The 13,653-nt window shown below is 40.0% G+C and overlaps 1 pseudogene; it reads left to right on the top strand.

Moving 5' to 3' along the window:
- The first annotated feature begins 763 nt into the window (after positions 1 to 763).
- Positions 764 to 1,834, top strand: LOC147612071 (uncharacterized; annotated as a pseudogene).
- The last annotated feature ends 11,819 nt before the right edge of the window (positions 1,835 to 13,653 follow it).

The raw sequence follows: 13,653 nt of genomic DNA, 5'->3' as shown, positions 1-13,653 counted from the left end.
AAGACAGACTTTGACTGAATCCATCCTGCCACAAGGTGAAGCGGGTACCTCTAAAGCTCATGGGATACAGGTGCAGCAAAAGGGAGAAAAAGAAAATGTTGTAGGCTGCAACCAGTCTACTGGAGGGACAAAATAGGTACGCTTTGTGGATGAAGATGAGGAAAAAGAAGCTATTCCTAGAAGCCACTATTCTAGGAGTCATTGGGCGAGAGCTACAATTGAAACCCTCATCAAAATAGGTGAGCTAGAAGAGCCAAACGTTGCCCTGATTGACCATGGATCAGAGATTAATCTTATGTCCAAGAGCCTCTACAATAAATGCAAGTGGCCAATGGATGCAGACCATGGATGGATGATTAGGGTAGCAAATAATTCATCTGGCGAACTTTATGCAGCATATGTCCGAATGTGAGGGTAACCATAGGGGATGTAAAGGATGATCAGAACTTCTTTATTCAAGAGATGTTGTCGGATCCCCTTGTCCTTAGGCAACCCTACATCACAGCTGTGAGGATGGAAACAAAGGTTCTTGTGACAACGGCTCCGCTTATGCGAGGATAAGGAGCAAAGATGGTAAGAGAGCTGTTCAGTTTTTAACTGTTTGTGTTAATCACGAGAGGAATCGTGAAACTCTCCACTTCCAAAATCAAATAAAGAGTTTAAAAATTTCAAAGAGATGAGGGGTTTTTGACAAGTACCATTGTAGGGCGAGACTGCAGTGGTACGAGGGGCATTAAATTCTCGCAAGACTCAACTGTAAAGGATGACTTCTCATCAAATTTTCTATGGTTCTGTGTCTTTTATTAAAAGTGGGGATTTAAAGCGCGAAAAGCGTCGTCATGTACAAAATGTACAAACAGGTTTAAAGCAATGTGGTTTTCGCGACGAGGAGGGTGAATCTATAACAGGTGTGTTCGATGAAATGTCTTTTGTGGACACCATGGGTGAAATTTTTGCTATGGAAAGTTCTTGTTTACAGGGTGGGAATGAGACTGTGAAAGTCTCAATGGACATGTACAATGTGATTGAAGCTTTTGAAGAGGACCAATGCAGAAATATGCAGTGTGGACCAGAGGTTCAGGTGGAAACTAAATACAAAACAATTGCAAAGAAGGTCAAACCAGTAGCCTTGCCCTTACCGCCCGCCAGAGAGCAAGGAAAAGATGGATAAAGCAACCGAACCTCAGGGATCTGAAAAAGATCGGGCACAAATTCATGCAGGAGTCTTTGAAGGAGCTAAAGATTGGCTCTGCGAGGACTTCCTAACATCAAATGAGAAGAATTGCTTATGAAGCATGGTAAGGCATTTTCTTTTCAGCCACATGCGATAGGATGTGTTGATCCAAGTGTGGTAGCACCAATGGTGATCTTCACTATACCTCACATGCCTTGGAACCTACGGCCGATACCAGTGCCTAAGGCTCTCTTGCCAAAGCTAATGGATCTTCTGAATGAGAAAATTAAAATGGGTATCTTGGAGCCTTCCTGTGCTCCATACTCCAACAGGTGGTTCACTGTGCTAAAGAAGAATGGGACTTTATGTTTCATCCAGGACATGCAGCCAGTGAACAAAGTCACAATCAGAAATGTGGGTACAGGGCCAATTATGGATGAATTTGCAGAGGCATTTGCAAGAAGGGCGATATATTCTATGGGGGATTTGTACTCAGGGTTTGATCAGTTCCAGCTAGCTATGGAAAGCAGGTACCTGATAACCATGAGGACATCGTTGGGTTTGGTAAGGAAGTGCACCTTACCGCAGGGAGCAACCAACTCGGTTGCGCATATGATGAATGGTATGAACAAAGTCTTCGTGACTTCATACCACAAATAACTATGCCCTTTCTGGACGATGTGCCTATCAAAGGTTGCAATGAAAGAGAGAAAGATGAGGCTCTAGATTTGAGGGGGTGCCGCAAGTTTGTGGCAGATCATATAAAAGATTGTGACAGGATTTTATCCAGGCTAGAGGAAGTGAACCTTACCTTGTCGGGGGAGCAAAGTCAGTGTCTGGGATGAAAGAAGTGTTAATTGTGGGGCACATGTGTAATCCCAGTGGTAGAAGACCCTATCCAGCAAAGGTGGATGCAATTCAAAGAATGAAAGAGACATGTCAGCTGTGTGTCAGATGGAGAGGATTCTATCAGCTGGATGTTAGAGGAGGTCAACTGAGTCTTGGACGTAGAAGATTAAAGGTGTTGGAGGTCAGTGCTGACTTGGGAGGATAGCTGGAGGAGTCAGCTGGGTAAGATTGAGGTGTGTATTAGTGTTCGATTGTGTTAGCTAAAGGGATGAGGATAGGTCTAGAGTCAATTAGTACCCTTGGAGCTGGGATTTCATTGTCCCCTAGTTTTGATCCCTTTATGTTTTCTTCTTGTGTGTCTATTGATTTGGTGGTGTTATAGAGGCCATCACCCAGTCACCACACAACGTCTTCTTCTTCTTGTCGACTCTTTGGTCTTTGCTTGTGCACACCTATGCTTGTATACTCATTTGGTTGTAGCCTTTTTGCAAAGGGATTTACTCTTTATTTTCACACACACACTAGCGTGCTCATTTTGCCACTTTTACAAAGGTCTTTTACTCACACATTTTTGGACCAATGCTCCTTCTTGGTCACAATATTTGGTGATAACTTTTTTTTTCTCTCGATGATGAGCCTTTTTATAATGATCCGGTTGAGGACTTATGTGTCAATGCACACTTTGATGAAGATGTATTTGATGCAAGCATGCTATAAGTATTGTGAAGATTTTGACACACGTGATGATGCCCAAACTGCACATGTTGGTGAAAAGACCCAAGATGATGTATATGGCATTTTTGAGCCCCATTTTTTTTTGTGTGAACAACCTCTTAGAGGGGATAAGGTTTTCAACCTTTGTATTTTTTTTTCAAAATGGAAAATATCCACGTTAACGTGTGGAGGTCGACAGGTCTTAACAGTAGCCAGTCATCATAGCTTGTTTGCTGGGCCACCACAGAACTGCATGTGAACAGAGTCGCTCAACATTTGCCGTCTTTTTGAAATATTTTCTTCTCTTCTACAATAGCTGGTTCTCTCCTTCTCTTGGCTATGGTGGCAGGTAGAAGCTCCGCAGCACTGTCTCACTCTTTCTTGAGTCTCACCCACCTTCACTTGCTTACCCTGCAAAACAAGAAAACATACACAACTTCCTCTTGCTTTATTTTTGAGTGCCTCTTTGTAAGAGTGAAACTCCAATGGAATTTCAAAAGCTTCTATGAGCTTGCACTCTAGGAGTGAATACTAGATAGGTCTATAAATGATAGTCAGTAAAAATGGTGAGCAAATGCATTGATAAGTGAAGGTTCGTATGTGGGCAGGTTAACTTTGCAAGGCTGAATAATGGTAGAAAAGGACATCATCCACACATGACCCTAATTTCTACCACATTTCCTAATTACCTACTATAATATTACAAAACTAATGATGGGGAGAAAATATTCTAAACCCCAATGAAGTGAAGAAAAAATACTAAGCTAAGAGAGAAACACCTAAGCTATGTTACCATGTTGAGAAGTATGGATTGAGCTCTCCTAATTACAAGATATCTAATCCTACATTAATGTTAACATTAATTTAAGGTGGATAGAAATGAAGAAAGCTCATAATGAGTATGTGCTAATTAAGATGCACTCAAGTACAATTAGTTAGACACCAAGATGAATTGGCTTGGATACATAAAGATACTTGAGATAAGTGCAAGTGATATGTTTCATTGCTTGAAATAGTCCCTTTTTATATGCCAGAGGTAAATCCTTGGGCTTGTACATAAATGTGGGATAATTCCCTTTGCTCATGTGGTTTTATGCTAGGCTTTGCACTTTCTAGCTACTCATTCTCACTCCCTACCTCTTCCTTGTGCTCTTTGGCACCACACTTCTCAACAAGAGGCACTAGTATCCCCGACTTACAAGCCTTTGGGTAACTCAAGAGGAACCTCTAGGCCACCAACTTGGTATCCCTCCAGCACTCTTGCCACTTCCTCCTCCATTCTGGTAGTACCACCGGTATGCACCTCTGGGATGTTGTCGCCTTCAGTTTGGTAGAATGAATTATCCAGCGAGACCGTTTGTTTTTGGGGCAGCCCTTGAATGATGCAGATGAGCTTTGGTGGGTCCTGAGAGGACATTGATGGTGGCGGAAGTCTGAGAGGACATTGTCCTGAGAGGACATTAATGGTGGCGGAAGTCTGAGAGGACATTGTCCTGAGAGGACATTGATGGTGGCGGAAGTCTGAGAGGTCCTCTCAGGACATCAATGTCTTGAGAGGACATCAATGTCTTGAGAGGACATTGATGGTGGTGGAACTCTTGAAGCAGGCCCATGTGATGGAGGAGAAGAGCTAGTTCCTCCAAATTCTCCAGCGTCTTTGAATTCCCCGCCCTTACGGGCCCAAGAGACACTAGTATCCCCGGTTTCCCTGTCTTTACAGTAGGAACAGGAGGAACCGCGGTTTCCTCATCTTTTCGAACACACAGGAGGACCTCATATCCGTTCAGTACCCTTGTCGCTTTCTCCTCCATTTTGGTACCACTAGTATGCTCCTTCGAGATGTCAAAGCCTTCAGTTTGGTCTAGCTAATCGGCCAATGGCCATCATGACTCCACGAAAAACATTTCTTTTCAACAAAAAATTTACTAGAGAGACTTAACTTAAATATGCTCATACATCATCATAAAAATACTATAAATATGTCATCATAAACCATTGCAAATTCCATGAAAATCTCTGCACACCATGACATGTTCTCCTCGGACTAGGAAGGTATGCACTACTAAGCGCGAACACTCTCCCAAACCACTATGCCAACCAAAGGAGCCCACAAGTCTCATATTTGCATCAGACAGTCATGCCAAAATCCATGGAGTTGGTTCTGATAGCCATACCATTCTAGCCAACCCAATCACAGTAGCCACACGAAACTTATATGCACGTCTAGTCCCTAGACCTACCTTGCCCACTACAATCGAAGCCACTCCTTGTTTCTCACACATACTCTGTGTCATGAGCACATCCACATCTCACCAAGGTGGGTCAAGGTCTCGGGCAACCATCTCTCATGACAAGACTCACCACTTAGGTGATCTGCACAACAAACCATGCACATGTGAGGTACCTTCATAGGTGTCCATAGCTTACAATGAATAGAAGTCAAAAAAGTAAAACATGATAAAAAAGTCATTCATCACTCATGCATCTACAAATTATACACATGAATACAAGGCAAAAAAGTAAAACATGATTAAACAGTTATACATCACACACATCTAGACATGATTAAATAGTTATACATCACTCACGCATCTACAATCTAATAAAACTTTCACAATCCTCAATTCACAATGCCGTTGCAAATCCTCTTGTTGCAAAGTCTAGGCAAGTTATTCACCATTCCATGAATAATTCCAACTCCTTGAGACTACTTGAATAATTCCAACTCCTTGAGACTACTTGAATTTACAAAAGATCCTTATAGCTTATTTTCTAAAATTAATATGGTCAAGACTTAGGTAAATCTTATAGCTGCTATGCGTATCTTATTTCAAAAGGCATAACCATTGCTACGAATCCCTCAAGGATTCTAAACGTCTAGTATATCATATGACTTAAGTCTTTAGGAATTAAAACATTCCTTCAAAAATCTTATTACTTTACACTCTTATGAGCATTTACTTATGGGTCGTTAAAGACTTACAAAAGTCTTTAAAGAGTATGTACTTATGGGTCTTTAAAGACTTACAAAAGTCTCAACGCCGTTGATTCTCTTTGATGACCAAAAGCTTTAAGCTCTAGGTACCAACTAATTTAACTAAAAACTTAGGCCTAACTTCTTCACTTTCTCTCTTCTAAGCAGTCCGTTATTCTTTCAAGTCCTTCTTGATGCAAACTCTAGACTAAGGGAATATTTCTCTTATAAATTTAACCTAAATTTTTTGTTACTTGGCTTAAAACTTAAGAATCTATATCATTTCTACTTTTCCACCACATTAAAATCCCTAATACAAATCCAAGTTCTGAAGTTATATTTAAATTTATCCTCTGCATTTGACCCAAGAGAATCTATGATTGTTTTCTGAAGGAGAATAAACATCAAGGATTATCCTTCTAAACACAATTTTCTTTCTAGAGAGATATATTTTCTAGAGAATTCTTCTCTCTCTAGAACTATCCTAGGGTACACTTGAATTCAAGCCTTTATTTTTATCTCAAAATTTATTCACCCTTCCTAGGACAAAGAGTCTATGACAAGGTTCTACCTATAATCTAGTTTTTAGAGAGATGAGAAGGGGGGTATAGAGAAATCTTTGATCTCAAGATTTGTTCGTTTATTGATTCCAGGATCTTTCCTAAGGTCTTAATCCAATAATTTTTTGTAAATCAAAGGCTCTTATTGAATTAAACAATTTCTCCCCTTGTGAGAAATGGAATCCTTATGCATGTGCACACTAAGTGAATATGAAAAGGAAAAATTTTGCATATACACACCTTGCATTAAGTAACCTATCCTTATATAACTTCTAGAACTAACCCTTAGGAACTATAAGAGGATTATATTCCAAAAAATCACCAATCCCAAATTGGCAAAGATAGGGGTCCAAAGATATAAAAATTCACTAATCCCAAATTGGTAAAGCTAGGGGTCCAAAATATAAAAAAATGCCTAATTCTCTTCTATGCAACTTTTATCCTAAAATTAGCTTGATTAATATTTATTGCCTAAGAAATTCTCACTTTCAAGATAGATTAATAAGATATCTAAGGTTCATCTACTTGGGCCATTGAATTCTAATTCTAAGGCTCTAGAGATTAAATATGTATAAATTTAAATCATTTCTGTTTATTTATAGAGAATGAAAGCTTATGCCTTTCACCATTTAATGACTTTTTGAATTCAAATTAGAAAAAGGTACAAAAATTACTTCAAAAGTTAAATTTTAATTATGTGAGGCCAACTTACATGCATAAGGCTTGAAACTTTTATAAATAGGAGTGCTATAGAGTAGATGAAGGCTCTCGATTTGCTGAAGAAGTCCATGAGTTTTTTGTCTTGATTTCAATGCACAAGAAGTGATCAAATGTTGTGTACTAGCTCGAATAGTAATACCACAGGGTACTACCATAATGTAAGGGCTTAAAGTACTACGATAAGAGGGTAATAATGATAAAATCTAGCATCTAGGATTTCTTGAAGAAGGCATGGGAAAAAGAAGGGAGAAGGCCACTTTTTATAGCCCCAGCCAGCCCCACATATATGCATGGCCACTCTAGATAAGTGCCCACTTTAGCCTCCATGCAACCATAGATAATTTGAGTACACTTGAGTGAATTGTGGGCTACACTAAGGTTAAGATTTGCATGAGCCTATTTTTTTGGGAGTGAACTAAATAGCAATATGCATGACACCCAAGTTGGTGAAATCCAATTACCACTTACCACTCTTGCATTTACCCATGGTTTTCCACCGTCTACCTAAAAAATCCACTCATGGTTTTTCCATCTTCCCATGGATTTGGAACCTTAGTCCATTTAACCTTAGGAGATTTTTATTAATTAATGTGCACACTTCTTGTGTATGGTGACTCTTTTTTTGAAATTATTTTCTTGGGGATAAGCATAACATTTTATGTTGGATATTTACACTAGAGTAATAGGTATGTGTGCTGAACTCATTTTTGGGGTCCATTTCTTTAAATTCTCTCATTTTCATTTATTTCCATTTACTTTCTCTACAACATCTCATAAATTCCATTAATAAAAATAAAATACAGGGCAAGAGAGATCTTACACACTACAAACCACTAAACCAATAAGGCTCTTCTTACATTATCCTCAGAAACAATCTTTTTGATGAAGAATCATTTCTTAAAAATTATTATTTACCAACTACCCACTGTGGTCCTATATGATGTGTCATGTATTGTTTTTGGTAAAGGGCTTTGGAATGTTTTCATTGGGCATTGAGGCACGTCATGTTTCGTTAATGTAGGTACTTTGTATGATGATACTAGTTCAAATGTAACTGTGACATCCATCTACACACCTCCCATACTAGAACAAGCTAGGTGGGATAGCACTGGTGTCACTTTTCATAAAAATGAACATTATTCCTCATATTCCCTTATATAAAATTGCCAAGTAGGCTTTGTTGCACTTTAATAGGTGCATAACAAGGCACTTGTGGCCTACTTGTGCAAGCTTACAAGCCAAAGGCACAACAAGCCATGGATGCCAAGAAGGGGAGTGATAAGCCTAAGAAGAAAGAAAAATGGAACTATTGTTGGAAGCCATGCCCCATAATACCAATGAACACTAAAAAGGACAGAGAAGGAGAAGAAAAAAGAGTTTAGTATAGATGGTTGATGTATCAGCACCATGTGTTGAAAAGAAGGAGTCAATGAACTATGCACATAATGATTGGTTCACTACGCACTACAGTAACCCTTCTATCCATGATGTACGCATGTATACATGTTAGTGATAGATCAATATGTATAGTATTTTTAATAGTGGTGCTAGCAAGTACATTACTTCTCAATGTGATTTGTTTTCCTCCCTTGACTGTGCTCCTCAAGGAGGCTTAATCACATGTGTAAACTACTCCTCATATTAGTGAAACAAGTTGGTAGGGTTGTGCTCACTGCTTCAAATGGTGGGATTATCACCACTCTCTTAAAAGTCTTGTTTGTGCGAGGAATTAAAAAGAACTTGTTGTCAATCTTTGTCATTGCTAGTTTAGGCCTAATGGGCAGATATTGGTTGATGAGTGTATAGTTCATGACCATGGTAGTGACGGAGACATCACTATGGTACCATTGTTACGCTAAGCCATGGGATTTAGATATCATTGTGGTATTCATTTGTTACTCTAAGACATGGGCTTTAGAGGTTGGAAAAGTATGAGAAATTGACACATAATCCTTGTTCACTTACTATCACACATGCTACGAGTGGAGCTATGGCATGCCCACTTTGGTCACTTTAAATTTTGGTAGTTTGTTGCATCTTAAAAGGCAACAGATGGTGTTCGAGTTGTTATAGCTTGAGGCCCCTATTACACATGTATGTGAGGGGTTATTTTGGGAAAGAGATAGTGAGAATCATTCTCAAAAGATGATCAAACAGGGCTATCTAGAAGTTATAACTTATACATAGTGTGGTCATATGAGGACACCATCAATCGGGGGATATCTCTACTATGTGGTGACTTTTATTGGTGTGACTACTCTAGACACACACCTAGGTGTGTCTGTTGAAGGTAAAGTTAGATGTTTTACATGATTTAGACTCTTTGTTTCTATGGCTGAAAATTTGTTTACATGTAAAGTGGACACCCTTCATACAGATTAAGGGGCAAGAATATGTCAAAGAAGTTTCATGCATATCTCACTGAAAGAGAGGAATAAACATCAAAGGGAGGGGGAGTATATGTCAAAGGAGTATATAAGGCTGAAATATGGCACGTTGCATGGTCAAAGGCCATGATTTGCGTCATGTTTTTTGGTTGGATGTAGTTATGTATGCCATGGCAATTATGTGCTAAATAAGATTTGCATGGTTAAAGGCTAGGATTTTCCTCATGTTTTTTGATTGGAGGTAGTTATATGTGCCACTTTATGTGCTAAAAAGATGTCCCACCAGAATTATGAAGCTTGGAATGGAAGGAATCCCTCTACTAAGGCTCATTTGCATGTTTTTAGTTATCTTATTATCTTTTGCTACTAAAGTAACAACGCAATAAGTAACGTGATAAAATGTATTTTTGTGGGATGATATAGCTCAAAAAGCAAAGACTCTAACATCTAGCGATAAGGCAAATTTGGTGAGTAGAGATGTTATCTTTATTAAGAACTTAGTTCAACTCATGTTTTTATGCAAAAAATAGTAAAATGTATGCTCACATGACATCTTTGATACACTCTACCTTTGTACAGTTGCAAATAACCATATGTGGAGTAAATGAATGCTCAACAAGGTGTTACAAATAAGACCAAATCAGCTGAACATGAGCTCAAATTTCAGCCCATAGATCAACCTATAGATGAGGAAATTGTGGATAATGTAATGAATGAGGAAAGGACATCCATACACGCATCCAAGGGTATGCTAAAATGGCTTGTAGACATTGCAAGATAGGAAATTAGCTACTCGTTTGCCTAGTAGGATACATGAAGGTTCTCATCATGCATCTTATTCTTTTGTGGATCATGCTCTCCTTGCTAGTATATATGTAATAAAGAGGAACCAGTTTCCTTTGAGGAAGCATAGGAAAATGATCATTGGGATGTAGGCCATGCATGACTTAATCCTTAAAAATGACACTTAATATTTGGTAGATTTGCCTTATGGTAAAAAGGCCATTGGTATGAAGTGGGTTTATAAGCCTTGAATAGACAAAGGGTATGTTTTATTCATGAAAAATTCACAGATAAGGGATTTTTAAAATAGGCCTTGAATGTACGTGATACAGAGGGTTTACTTATAGTGAACCCCCTGAGCATATTTGGACTTGGGCATATAGTTTATGCAACATGATGATGGTATTATGATGTTGATATTGTGAAGTCAAAGTACATACAAAGACTACTTACAAATTTAATTTGATTTTTGTGCTTCTCTCTATCTTTGTTATATCTCTGTGTGTGGGTTGCTACCTTAACCTCCACTCCAACAAAGGTTACCCTTAGCTCAAGAGTTTTTCTACCTTGTTTACCTTGAGTGGGTTGATCTTATTTTACAGCATTGGTTGTGTGGTGCACTTCAAGGTTGGAGAGGTTATACAAGCAAAGGTAGTGCATCAATTTTTTTTTAAAACTAGTGAGGGTTTCTTTAGTACCCTTTTTATTGATTCCTCTATGGTTGCATCAAAGATCTAGGCTAGGACTGTTGGAATTAGGGTTGCAGGAATGCACACACAACTTCAAGAAGATGAGGAAGCTTGAGCACAACACAGTAGTGTATTATGAGTGCCCAAAAATGAAAGATAACAAGCCCTAGAAGATAATGGGCGTATATACAATGCACGGGGGAAAAAACCTCCTAGTGAGGGAAAAAGTGCCCCGGCGGTCCTAAGTGTGTTCACACACATCACTACTATAATATGGTAACAAATCCCCCCTGGAGTGATGCGGTGAACAAGAGCTAGCACTCATGTATAGGGAAGTGTCTAGCTATGTGGACGAATCCACAAAAGGGAGTAAGTCCAAAGCTTTGCGAAAAGCTTCGAACTTCTCACGAGGCAGAGCCTTTGTGAAAAGGTCTGCAAGGTTATCCTGTGTTGGCACATAAGCCAAACTGATCTCTCCTGCAGAGAGTCTCTCCCTGACATAATGGTAGTGCACCTCAATGTGCTTCGTACGAGCATGGAACACTGGGTTCCGCGCAACTGCCAATGCGCTCTGACTGTCAGTGAAGATGGTGGTGGCAGATGGCTGCCCAACACCCAAATCAGCCATAAGGCGTCTGAGCCACACACACTCAACCGTAGCTGTGAAAGCTGCCCTGTACTCAGCTTCACAACTAGAAGTGGCCACAGTAGGCTGCTTCTTGCTCAACCATGATATGCATGAGCTTCCAAGCATGAAGCAAAAACCACTCGTGGACACGCGTGTGTCATAACAACCAGCCCAGTCAGAATCTGAAAAAACATGTAAATCTGGCGGCAATGATCCCCCCTTGGGATAAAACAACCCAAGATGCCGAGTACCACTCAAATAGCGAAAGATACGCTTCACTGCCTGCCAATGCTTAATGCCTGGGCTATGCATAAATCTGCTCACCTGTGAGACTGCAAACTGAATGTCTGGCCTCGTAATGCATACATAAATGAGGCAACCAACAGCTGTCTGATAGAGTGTGACATCAAAGTGATCTCCAGCATCATGAAGACTCAACTTCAAACTTGTCTCCATTGGAGTAGCAATAGGCTTGCAGTCTTCAAGGCCAAATCTCCGCAACAATGTTTCAATATACTTTGTCTGACACAAAGCAATACCTCCATCACACTGCTTAAATTGTATCCCCAAATAATGATGCAAATGCCCCAAATCTGACATCTCAAAAGAGGCATTCAAATCAGCCTTAAAATCAGCAATATGACTCTCATTTGGTCCTGTGAGCAGCATGTCATCGACATAGAGAGCAATGATTAGATGTACACCATCCACACGTTTAACATACAAAGTGCTTTCTGTTGGACTATTCTGAAACCCATGTGCAGTCAAATATGCATGTATTTTTTCATACCAAGCTCGTGGAGCTTGCTTTAAACCATATAAAGCCTTTTTTAACCTGCACACTTTGTTTTCCTGCCCTCTTTGAACAAAACCACGAGGCTGCGATACATACACCTCCTCATGCAAATCTCCATTTAAGAACGCAGTCTTTATGTCCAGCTGATGTACATTCGAACCATTATGAGCTGCTAATGCACAGATGCTACGAACAGTGGTCATACGACATGTGGGAGCAAAAGTCTCATCAAAATCAATGCCCTTCTCTTGAGCATAACCTTTTGCAACAAGCCTAGCCTTATGGCGATCCACTGTGCCATCAGGCTTACGCTTCAATTTGTATACCCACTTAGTGCCAATGGCCTTCTTGCCAGGGGGCAAGTCACATAAAGACCATGTACTATTCTTCATAATAGCATCGTATTCTGCTTGCATAGCAGCCATCCAATTTTCTGAACTTTGTGCCTCATCAAATGAAACAGGCTCACTTTCATCGCACATACTAGAAACAGCCAATGCATAACAATCTGACGCATAAGAGGCACCATGAGAGCCAGAACGAGTGCGACTAGACAAAGGGGCATCCAACTTGCTGTCACGCAAAGTCTGCACCAGCCATCTAGGCATGTTCCTAGAGCCCTCAATCTCTTGTCTCTCATCCTCAAGTGCATCATGCACATCTGCATCAGATATAGGCTGATCTGTGCCATCATTTAAAACCTGCATAGGCTGAAAAACTGCCTCATGAGGTATTGCACTTGACTGTGCACCACTGAAAAGAGGCAACAATGTATCATAGACATCACGTGAGCTGATATCTGTCTCCTTAGTACATGAAACCAAGGGCTGAACTGCATCTTCCACAAATACAACATCACGGCTAACCAAAATGCGCTTTGTCTGTGGATGATACAAACGATAGCCTTTGCTCTCAGCACTATATCCAACAAAAATACATTTGACAGCTTTGTCATCCAATTTTCTGCGATGTTGCACAGGCACTAATGCATATGCCAGGCAACCAAAAACACGTAAATGGCCAACAGATGGCTTGCGGCTATGCCAAGCCTCATATGGAGTGACAACTTGTAATGCTTTGGTGGGACACCTGTTTAGTACATAAGTGGCACACATGACAGCCTCAAGCCAAAAACCATGTGGTAGACTTTGACTCTTAACCATACATCTTGCCATTTCCATGAGAGACCTGTTTTTTCTCTCAGCCACACCATTTTGCTGTGGTGTATACGGCACTGTACATTGGTGTTTTATCCCACGCTCAGCCAGAAATGCATTAAATTCTGAAGACATATACTCCCCCCCTCGATCTGAACGGAGGGTGCCCATCTTACTTTCTGACACATTTTCAGCCATAACCAAAAACTGTTTGAAGCACAA

This window comes from Cibotium barometz, chromosome 46, assembly GCF_041138505.1.
Source record: "Cibotium barometz isolate CiBa-2024 chromosome 46, ASM4113850v1, whole genome shotgun sequence".
Lineage (NCBI taxonomy): Eukaryota > Viridiplantae > Streptophyta > Polypodiopsida > Cyatheales > Cibotiaceae > Cibotium > Cibotium barometz.
This window is presented reverse-complemented; position numbering and strand designations above follow the sequence as displayed.